Raw genomic sequence first — 11,848 nt, forward strand, 5'->3', positions numbered from 1 at the left:
TCTCCATACAATTCTAACTCCCTTTGTTCACGAACATTTTCCCACATATCATCCGCTATACTCTTTCTCCATGCATTAGCTTCTTGACGTTGTTGTTCTTGAGTTTGTTGTGTCAAAATTTCATCGTCATTTACAAGCGTTGATGGATGGCTATCTTCCTCTTCCTCTTCCTCGACCGGAAACTCATCTGAACGGCATTCTTTTCGTAAGAAGTTGTGTAGGCCTGCACAAGCTGTCATTATCTCCGCTTGCACCTGATACGGAAATGGAGGTTGAGACTTAAAGATCAAGAAACGAGACTTCACAACACCGAACAATCTTTCAACTACATTCCTCAAAGAAGCATGACGCATGTTAAATAATTCTTCAGCCTTTTTCGCATGATTACCTGTACCAGAAAATTCTTTCAAATGATAACGTTGGCCACGAAATGGTGTTAAACAATATCGTCGGTTTGCAAACCCACCATCCCCCAAGTAATATTTACCTGAATAAAACACAAAAAGAAAACTTCGTCAAGTAGAACCCGAATATAACTTAACCAAAAAAATCAAAACTTCACATTAGATAAAAGTAAAATTACCTTGCGGTATTTTCAGTCCATTTCTTTTTGTCATTACGTCGTTAAGTATTTTCGAATCATGAGCAGACCCTTCCCATCTACTGAGCACGTAAATGAACTCCAAGTCGAAGTTGCAAACCGCTAACACATTTTGAGATGTAATTCCATGTCGATTCCGATAAACGGCTGCATTTCTTTTCTCTACCATTGCTGGGAATATAGAATAGAAGAGAAGTATGTGTCTAAATAAGAGGACTTAACAAGTGATAGTGATTCCCAATGACACCCATGCAAAGTAGCAAGCCAATTAATGCATGATGACATAACAAATTATGAAGATAGCTGTAAAGGAATTCTGTTTCACCGAAACACAGTTTCAGATTGTCCAATCTTTGCAGTACTAATACTTACCTGATCCTCTTGAAATTTTTACGGTACACTTACAACTCAATATTCCACAACACACTCAAAAATCATAGCATTCCAATGGTTCATTAAAAAGATACATTACTCAGAACCCGACTACTTTCAATACGTGCATACAGAATTCAGTTCCGGATTTCTCACACTTTGGTGTACCTAAATTGATCAAAACTTCATGAAATTTCTACAGTAGGAAACCTTCATATATAAAAACATCATACTAAAATTTCAGCTTTGTACGATAAGCGGAGAATGAGATAAATAGGAATCAGTCTCCTATTCGGGATTTAAACTCAGCAGACCATAGTCATATATTGTGCAAGCTTTGCAGTAGAAAACGTGACCTGATCCGCGTGAAAATTTTACTATACTTCTATAACAAGGTAAACTACGACATACTCAAATTTCATCATATTCCAACGGTTGAATTTAAAGATATCATTATAACAAAAGCACCATATGAATTGGCTAAAACCAGCCAATACGGAATGAAGTACGCCACTGTATTGAACTTTGGCATATAGAATAGAAGAGAAGTATGTGTCTAAATAAGATGACTTAACAAGTGATAGTGATTCTCAATGACACCCATGCAAAGTATCAAGCCAATTAATGCATGATGACATAACAAATTATGAAGATAGCTGTAAAGGAATTCTGTTTCACCGAAACACAGTTTCAGATTGTCCAATCTTTGCAGTACTAATACTTACTTGATCCTCTTTAAATTTTTATGGTACACTTACAACTCAATATTACACAACACACTCAAAAATCATAGCATTCCAACGGTTCATTAAAAAGATACATTACTCAGAACCCGACTACTTTCAATACGTGCATACAGAATTCAGTTCCGGATTTCTCACACTTTGGTGTACCTAAAGTGATCAGAACTTCATGAAATTTCCACAGTAGGTAACCTTCATATATACAAACATCATACTAAAATTTCAGCTTTGTCTGATAAGCGGAGAATGAGATAAATAGGAATCAGTCCCCTATTCGGGATTTAAACTCAGCAGACCATAGTCATATATTGTGCAAGCTTTGAAGTAGCAAACGTGACCTGATCCACGTGAAAATTTTACTGTACTTCTATAACAAGGTAAACTAAGACATACTCAAATTTCATCATATTCCAACGGTTTAATTTAAAGATATCATTATAATCAAATCATGCAATTTCTTACCAAGATCTTTTGAACCACAAATTAGGGTTTTGACAGAGAGAGAGTACCCACAAAAAAAAAACTATACACACAATCAAAATAAACAATCATGGAGATCAAAGATATGAAAAACAATCAAAATAGTACACAAATCAAACTATTATAAACAATCATGGAGATCAAAGAAGAAAAAAAACATACCTGGAAAAAAAACGTTTCCTCTTCTTTCTCCTATGGTTTTCTACGCACCAAACTCCTTCCCAAATCTCTACTCTTTTGAGAGATTTGTTGTGAGACCAAAATACACTAAAAACTCATTCGAACTCCCCAAAGCAACCAACTCCCTAGTATTGTAGGGTTTTATGACTAACAGGGAGTTCAAGAGCTTTTTTTAAACTCCCCAGCGACTAAAAGGTGTTTTCTAGAGAGTTTAGGAGACTCCTCTAAACTCCCCCACGACTAAGGAGATTTGGAGAGACTCCCTCAAACTCCCTCAGGACTAACAGGAGAAAACCTAAATACATTAAAATCTCTCGAACTCTCCCACAACTAACCCCCTGTTAGTCATGGGTATTGAATGGAATTTCAACTCTTTCAACTCTAGCTATATGGGATTTCTTGACGATAACTTCAGCTGGCATCTGTTTTTTACACAATCACAATGAGTACTCCGTACTCGCACCCATTACTTCGGAAAAACCATTCTTCATGGTGGAGCTAAGTATCGAGCAACAGGCCGTGGTTTTGTTGTGGAGCACAACAAATGCTTGAGTTACAAGTAAAATAATGATCAACTTTTGAGGGGTATAAGTGTAAATAATCTTTCTAGAAACACTAAAAGCAGATTCCAAAGTTTTTGTAGTTATCCGACAAAAATGCACTAACCAATATAAAATAGTATTATTTTATTCAACCTTAATATATGTCCTAGTATACAAGTTAAGAGAACCCAATAAAGATTAATTAACACTCGTGTTATATAATCTTACGATGATGCTCGGAAGATGCAAGATAGTTAACCATTGGTATGAGAAGGTGTTATATAGGTAGTGTCACGCGTATCAATTAACCATTGGAATTAGATTGCCTGTTGTTAAAATTGCTGTCATCAAACGGCACCCGTGGCCTAATGGATAAGGCGTCTGACTTCTAATCAGGCGATTGTGGGTTGGAGTCCCACCGGGTATGCATTTTTTTTTAGTCCGCGAGTTATAACTCTAAAGGTGTCACTATCCATGCACAAAAACTCTAACAAAACAAATTGTTCACAAAACCCCCGTTTAACATAAACTATCTATATTATCCTTTTACTTTAAATCATCCCAACAAAAACAAAAATCAGTACCACTTTTAATTTTTATTATATTAGCACCAACAACAACAACTAACCACAAGCAACTAGCAACACCACCGACCACCACCTGCCGCCGACCACCACCACCACCTGCCACCGACCACCACCACCACCTGCCGCCGCCAACCACCACTGCGCCACCACCACCACCCAAAAGCAAAGATGTTTTAATTATTGATTTTGCTAATTAATATTTTGCCTTTTGTAATATATAACGTTCAATAATATATGCTAGATATCTATTTTTTGAATTGTTCTTCCTAAGTCAGTTAGAGTACTTCCCCGAGTGTCTGTTACGATGCAATCTTGTACTCCATACATAGTATATTATACAACATAGATAGCGTTGGCACAAGTAACTTAATGAGGTAACTTCTCTAGTCTGAAATATATCTTTGAGGCATTTCCATATAAAAATTTTTACTCAATGAGGTAACTTCATTTTCCAAAGAGATTTCCACACCTCCTTAGGAACTGTATTTAAGGTTTTGTTGATGAATCTACTTTCAACTAATTTATTATGAGAATTTTTAATCGAGAATTTACCATCTCTTGTACAGTGCCACCTGGTGACATCTTCTTCTTCATTATTTATCTGCATTCTTGTAATTTTCTCCAACACTTCAGGAGTAAAAAGGATTTGGAGAAGACTAGCATTCCATTCAGAAGTACTAGGAATTGTAATATCCTTAACCTGCATGTAACTTAAACGGCTTGCACAAGAAGGAATATGCCCGTAATATAAATTTACGATTCAATCATCATACCATATTCAAGTCTTATTACCATTATTGACCTCCATACAATAATTATTTTATAGAACCATAAGAACAACTTCAATACCTTTCCAAATCCATGAGGAATTATCTTTGTCTGGTTGCATATGAAGAAAATCTTCATTTTTAAAGTATTTGGCTTTTAACAATTTAACACACAATAGACTAGATTGTGTACAAAAATGAATCAGCATGATTTCGGTAAGAAGGGCATGATTCAACATCTCTAAGTCTCTAAAAGCTAAACCTCAAACTCTTTTGGAATGCATAAATTCATCCATGATATTTGTTAGCTATATTTGCTTTGCAACCCCAAAAGAATTTCCTTTGCAGAGTGTCTAGCTTCTTAATTAGTTTTTTTTGGAATCTTGAAAGTACTCATTTGGTACTGTGGTACAACATTAAGAACATATTTAACCATACTACCTCTTTCATCCTGACACATAGTTCCACCTTGCCAATTTGTAAGTCTCCTTTCAAAAGCAACATTAATTTCTTCAAAAGATTTAACTTTGAATTTACCAATAAGAAGTGGTGAACCCAAATATTTCTCCTTGCTATCTATGTTCTTTACTCCGAGTATATGACTGAGAGAGTCACATATAGAAGGATCCAAATTACTGCCAAATAAGATGAAAGATTTGTCAAAGTTTATGACTTGACCCGATTGTGAACTAAAATATTCAATAACCTGTAAAAGATTAGTCACATTGGTTAAATTAGTATGAGCAAAGATTAGACAATCATCTGCACAAAATATGATTAACAGGAGGAGTTCCTCTTGCTGCTTTGATTTCTAACATTTTTTTGAAGAGCTAAGAGCGTCCACAGTGGGAGAGTAAACCCAAATATTTGGTCTTTTGAACAGACGTAGTGGAACGTACTATCGATCAAATTTTGATCAACGACTAAAACCTAGAGTATATTTGGTCTGGGACCAAGACTAAACCCAAATATAGTCGAGCGTTGGTATACTTCACGCTCCACCACCAGGCGGACATATAGTGCACGTCCCACATCAGGCGGACGTATATTCCACGCCCCACATCAGGCGTTGATATAGTCTACGCTCCACATGGGGCGTACGTAAAGTCTACGCCCCATTTTTTTTTTTTTTTTTTTATGGGGCGGGCATTATACCCCCGCCCCATTCTTTGTTTTCAAAACCATTTTAGTGGGGCGGGCTTTATACCTCCGCCCCACTTCTTTCATTTTTTTTTTTTTTTTTAGAATCTACCCAATCAGGCGTTGGTATAGTCTACGCCCCGCACCATGCGAACGTATAATGTACGTCTGACCAAATTTAGTCTTTCCACCGTAGCGTCACACACCATACTAAACCCAAAATTTGATCTTTTTTTCCCTCTTTGGTCTTTGGTTATACTCGCACCATTGCAGTTGCTCTAAGGAGATAAGGGATCTCCTTGTCTAATACCTCATGAAGGATTAAATTCTGAAAAAAGGTGAACCATTAAGAAGTACAGCAAGTGAATTAGTACTAACGCGTTGTTGAATAAGTTGAGTCCATTCTTCATTAAAACTAAAACTTCTCATAACTTTTAAAATGAAACACTATTCTAGCCTGTCAACGGCTTTAGACATGTCCACTTTAAGAGCTAGCCAGCCACCTTCACCCTGGTTTCTCTTCATAAAATGTATGAGTTCATGAGCAATAGTATTAATCTTTAACAATGCATTTTGATTAATCTTCAACAATGCATTTTGATTAATCTTCATTTCCTTTCTTTTTCTTTTCATTTTCATTTTGTTAGATTTGAGTCATTTGACAATGAGCTTAAATAGACGATGAAGGGTAGGGCCCCGAGGGGAGGGAATGACTTTTACCGAAGGCCCGTAATACTTGCGTACTAATTTAAGAGGAGGACTCATAGACGATCTTATATGTGCACTATCCGTACAACATTAAATCAATTATTTTATAAAGTCCAAATGGAAATTACTCTAAACTCAATATATTGATGAAATGTTTCTCCTATTAAACTATAGATTCCTACAAAAAATGAGCATAATTCGATATACCAAACCTTATCATCTACCGGCTAAAATTTCGACCGTAAATTTCAATGATTGATTTTCAAAGTGGTAGACGATGGTGTTATGCGTCTCAGACTGTGCTCATTTTTGGTAGGAATATAGAATTTAATAAGAAGAATATATCATCAAAATATGGGGTTAAAATTGAATATAGTTTGAACTCTAAAGAAAAATTGGTTCAATCTTGTATGGATAGTGTACATATAAGATTGTCCATGGATCCTTCGTCTTAATTTAATTAGTCAACTTATCTCGAGTCTTGATATAAGTGTTATTAACATCTTACCACTGAAGATAATTTATAAGAAGCAATTTTTTTGTTCTGGAAAACTTCTGGAAATTAAATACCTCACAAGAATCATGTTTTTGTTTTCATTTTATGGAAATATCTTATAGCTTGTTTAGATACCAGAAACAAAAGTCAGAAGCAAAAGTCAAAAATAAATAATATTTGCTTCACAAAAAGTTATTTTTTCTGCTTTAAGAAGTCATTCTGAAATTATGTTTCAAACTAACTTTTGGATAGCTATTCAAATAGGCTATTAACACTGCATCACCACTCACACAAAAGCAAAAATGTTTTAATTATTGATTTTGCTAATTAATACTTTGCCTTTTGTAATATATAACGTTCAATAATATATGCTAAATATCTATTTTTTGAATTGTTCTTCCTAAGTCAGTTAGAGTACTTCCCCGAATGTCTGTTACGATGCAATCTTGTAATCCATGCATAGACTATTATACAACGTAGATAGCGTTGGCACAAGTAACTTAATAAAAATAGAAGCTCCAATGCAACAAAGGATGGAAAGAAATATGTATAAAGATAAATTTAATGGAGGAGGAGTGTACTTAAAATCTTGGTCCAACATATGTAAACCTAAATCGCAGGAAGGATTGGGAATACAAAATCTTCATCAATTTAATATAACTCTTATGCCTAAGCTTACGAGTTGTCTCATTCATACTGGAACCAGATTATCTCTGGATACAATTCTTAAACGAAAAATAATTCCCCCACTCCCAGTTTTTCTTTTCGACGAAAAAATCCAATTTATCATATATTTGGACAAGTATCCAGATTAGCCTAGCTCACACTAAAGATAATTTTATTTGGAAAATCAGGGACCGTAAGTCCATCTAAATTTGGGATAATGCTTGGATTCCTTATTCAACCATCATTCAAAAACCCACTGATAAGGAAGAATCTATTCCCACTATGTTCGGTGATATAGTTGCTCCAGAAGGAAAATAGGAACATTTCAAGCTAGATGATCTTTTTCTCCGTAAATAGAGGAAAAAATATTAGCCATTTCCACGAGAATCAATAAATTAGATACAATTAGATAGAAACATCGTTCATCCGAAACTTTCTTCATAAAAAATTGTTTATAATTTCCGAACGACACATTTCCCTGATAAAAATATAGATATCTCTTGGAAAAAAATTTGGAGCATTCCATTTACTCGATAAAAAAACCAATCATTTGAACTTTCTTTTAATGTTTTTTCCTAATTTATTCTTAAGAAAAAGTGGTACCCTTGATATATTAAAAAGAAAAACAGAAGAGAAAACTGGTCCCCAAATCTGTTAAAAGAGATATAAATGGTCCCTATTATGGACTAAGTAGTAAAGTTACAATATTTGACTTTTCATTTATGAAAACCAGCCTTATTTTTTGAAATGGAAGAAGTAGTTCACAAATCTCTTCCAACATCTAGCCCAACGTCTAGCCGGTTGGCGATTCATGAATCAGCTATTTTGCTGGAAATTCATTATGTAATCCCTAAAGCTTTGAGATAGAAAATCATGTTTTTTTTTAAATGCCCCTCACTATAGCAACATAGTTCTCCCTTTCCCTGGCCTCTGTGTCAACGGACCCTTCCTAAGGTTCCATTAATGGTTGGATTGCTAACCGGATATCTTCTCCAACTTATTCCCCCCTCTCTAACAATATTACTATCATTTTGTAGTTTATTTGGAAACATATATGTTCAGTAATATTTAAAAAGATAGTTCATGATCGTAGCTTACAGATCAAATTAGGAACCATATGCAAGCTTCTCCCACCAGTGCAAACTCTAAAAAAACTTCTCCCATCAAGACCATGTATCAAAAACAATTTCACCCTCATACTTTACCTGGATACTAAATGAATCATATTTATAAATACTTCTTTTAAGGAGACATATTTATAAACGGGTTACACATTTCTTTATATTCAGTACACCGAGAATCCTTTATGCTTATTGAGGTTGAATGTAGTTGGATATCTTCAGATTTACATGCATAAACACAATGCTTGTTGATCGAAAGCAACTGTCAAAATAATGGTATTACCTCAAGTATACAATAGAAACAGATTGCGAACAATTAACGCATCTCTTTAATAATAAAATCCCAAAGGCTTATTGGCAAGCATAAAATACAATCAACTAGATTATATCAATTCTAGCAAATATTTCACAAGCGCAAGCAAAAATTCATGAGCATAAAACACAATATAACAGTGGACTACATGACAAAGAGAGCGCCTTTAACGCACTAAAACACATCTTCGATAACTAGTCCACAAATGTTCTATATTATGTAATGTATTTACAAAAAAAAGAAATTCATAAACCTGTTGTGTTATATCATTTAATCTAATAGTATTAACCTTTCCATCAAAAAGGAAAGATGTAATAAAATCTTTCAATGCAAAGCTCAAAACTGGTCTTGCAATTCAAGGAAATTTAAACTTTTCGAATCTACTTATAACTCAACTAGCAGCTAAAATAATTTGTCACTTGCAAATCACCATCTGAGGAACAAAAGAAAATTATTTCCGATGCTATTTTGGATTTCTACTTTGTTGAGTGCTGGATATTGACTAATATATGCTGAGAAATTTTACCGGGGAATGTCAGTGAACTAGAGCATAATCTAAGCTATCAAAGCTACCAATCCCAAAGAACCATAAACTTTAGCTACGATATAGGAAGTTGTACGGGCAAGTCGGAAAAAATATCCATTTTCTTTTTCATTAGAAGGAAATTTCAAAAAGGTAATAGACCACACTGAAGGAAAACCAAGCACAACACCCTGGTAAAATCAATCAATTCTAAAGGAAGCACATCTGTTGTTGTGGCAATGCGATAACTTTTCGGGTTTCATCTTTACTCCCACGAAGGGAAATCAAGTTGCAGTAATTGGCTAAGAAATTTAGGATATTGACTCATTAACACGGCCTTACCCTATTAATCTCAAAGGTCACGAGAGTTTAGTTTTTGAAGATGGATTATGTAAAAATGAAATCTTTTCCGATGTCTTCTTTATTATTTTTATTGAAGAGATTTCTGATGCATATATAAATTGCTTTAGTTTGGCATTCTCATATGAGGCTATTGGCAAACTCGTCAGGGTGGCACGAAGGGAACCCACAATACCAACCTTTGCTTCTTTATTTTTAGGTTAGATAAGATTAATCATGTCTGGCAATCATTTTGCTAGAAAGTCTATTTTGGAAACGGATTATTTCATAATATAAGTTTGTTGAAGAACCCGGTTTACAAATATTAATTTGTTCATGCTTTCATCAATCTTGGTTAAGTCTCCCAACAATTTACTCATTTACCTTTAGTCGTTCCATGTTGACCTTCCACACCATTTTTCAGGCTCGTCGAGCTCGATTCAACATCGTTTTCACCATTTTCAGTTTCTTTATATCGTTTCCCAAAAAGATCCATTATTCCCAAGTGTCTTGGGTTTTTTGGTTGGTGAGGATTCGATAGTTTTCAGATTTGTTGAGCCCGATTCATTATCGTTACACCGCTTTCAGGTTCGTCATGTCCAGTCCAACATCGGTACACTCTTTTCAGAACTGTCGAATCGTTTACCCTTACCGTGAAAAAGATATGGTTCAGGGATAAATAAGATAAAATAGCTGCCACCTATCATCTAACTAGATGTCAACCGTTTTTCGAAAAAAAAAAGAAGAGAAAGTGAGACTATACCGACATCAAGATGGATAGATATTTGAACACGGAAATCACAAGAGGTTTATATTTGTAAATGGCTCTTTGAAAAACAAGGAAATATCAACTATTGCATTGATAGAGCCAGAACCCGTTGTTAATAAGGTTTATGCTTATACGTAAAAGAAATTTCTATCTGGGAAATGAGTGAAATGATGCATAAAATAAATTTACACTAACATGAAAATTATAATAAATCTGTTAAAACTGTTTAGAGCAAACAGCACCCGTGGCCTAATGGATAAGGCATCTGACTTCTAATCAGGCGATTGTGGGTTTGAGTCCCACGGGGTATGCACTCTTTTGGTATAATGCGTGCTAGTTAAACGACAATGAGCTTTAAACGACGATGATTGGAGCAGGTTAGATGAAGTGCATGTCTACTGTCTAGTGTGTCACAATTGACTAGTCGAGTCCATCTAGAGTCTAGATGTGGTGACCTAAATAAAGGTCCTAAACAGTAAAAGCAGCATGAGGGATGTTACCCGATAATTCCATTCTAAATAATTTGTTGGAGAGTTATTTTAAAGAAATTTACGTTTTAATTAATTAATTATTTAACTTGAGTCATAAGCATGATCATAGTAGGACCTTAAATATATGTGACCTCACTAGAAGTTTGTTGTCAACGATTGTTAAACACAAACAACAAATTAGCTCACATGTCACCGTAAGCTGTCCAGTCTACCACGGCAACCCATATATAATATACTGCTAATTTAGTAAAGTACCTTATTAGTATTTGATTATAACGACAGTTTATTTGCGTGGCTCGATGTCTACTCGTCAAAAAAAAAATCCCCGCAGGAAAAGATGCACAGAAAAGTGTAAAACATCGCATATGCACGACCCGGAAGGAGAAGCTTTGACAAGCTAAAAGCAGGATTTACATCTTTCTGCAAACCTTTTGACTGTGAGGGTCCGCTGGTTTGGTGAGCCTCCTAAAGCAAACATCATCTGGAAAACGTTGGCTTGACAATGATCTTATAATTCTATATAGGATAATGATGATTAAAGCAAATCTTTGAATCGTATAGTGTATCAAGCTATGTATGATTCTGATTCATATGAAAAACGAAAAAGCTACTCCAGAGTCCCCGCCATATTCGTTTTCTTAATCTGCAGACAGTGATGCAGTCTTAACACATCTTTTAGTACGACCCCTTGTTAGAGCAGTTAGTTATGCAGTCACAGTTCACCAGAAAATCTTTTACGACATGTACAACAATTCAGTAAAACTGGCTATTCACAGACGTCTAAATAATATGCACTGAGAAATTACTTTCCGACTTCCATAAACAAATGAATTATTTTCTCGCGAAACAAAATAGTTTTGCTTCTGATTTATACTCGTGCAGATTGTAGCATTAATCCCTTACAACGGAATATGCCATGCAAAACGAATGAGTGGGTTACTTAACATGATAAATTATGTTGCAACAACTCTTAATGGATGAAAATATAGATCTCGTAATAAATATGTCGT

General features: G+C 34.9%; 1 non-coding gene across 1 annotated transcript; it reads left to right on the forward strand.

Annotated features, from left to right (window-relative positions):
* The first annotated feature begins 3,272 nt into the window (after positions 1-3,272).
* On the forward strand, positions 3,273-3,345 carry TRNAR-UCU. Its single transcript has one exon. It is a non-coding gene; the product is annotated as a tRNA-Arg (tRNA).
* The last annotated feature ends 8,503 nt before the right edge of the window (positions 3,346-11,848 follow it).

Source organism: Papaver somniferum, chromosome 6 (assembly GCF_003573695.1).
Source record: "Papaver somniferum cultivar HN1 chromosome 6, ASM357369v1, whole genome shotgun sequence".
Classification (NCBI taxonomy): domain Eukaryota; kingdom Viridiplantae; phylum Streptophyta; class Magnoliopsida; order Ranunculales; family Papaveraceae; genus Papaver; species Papaver somniferum.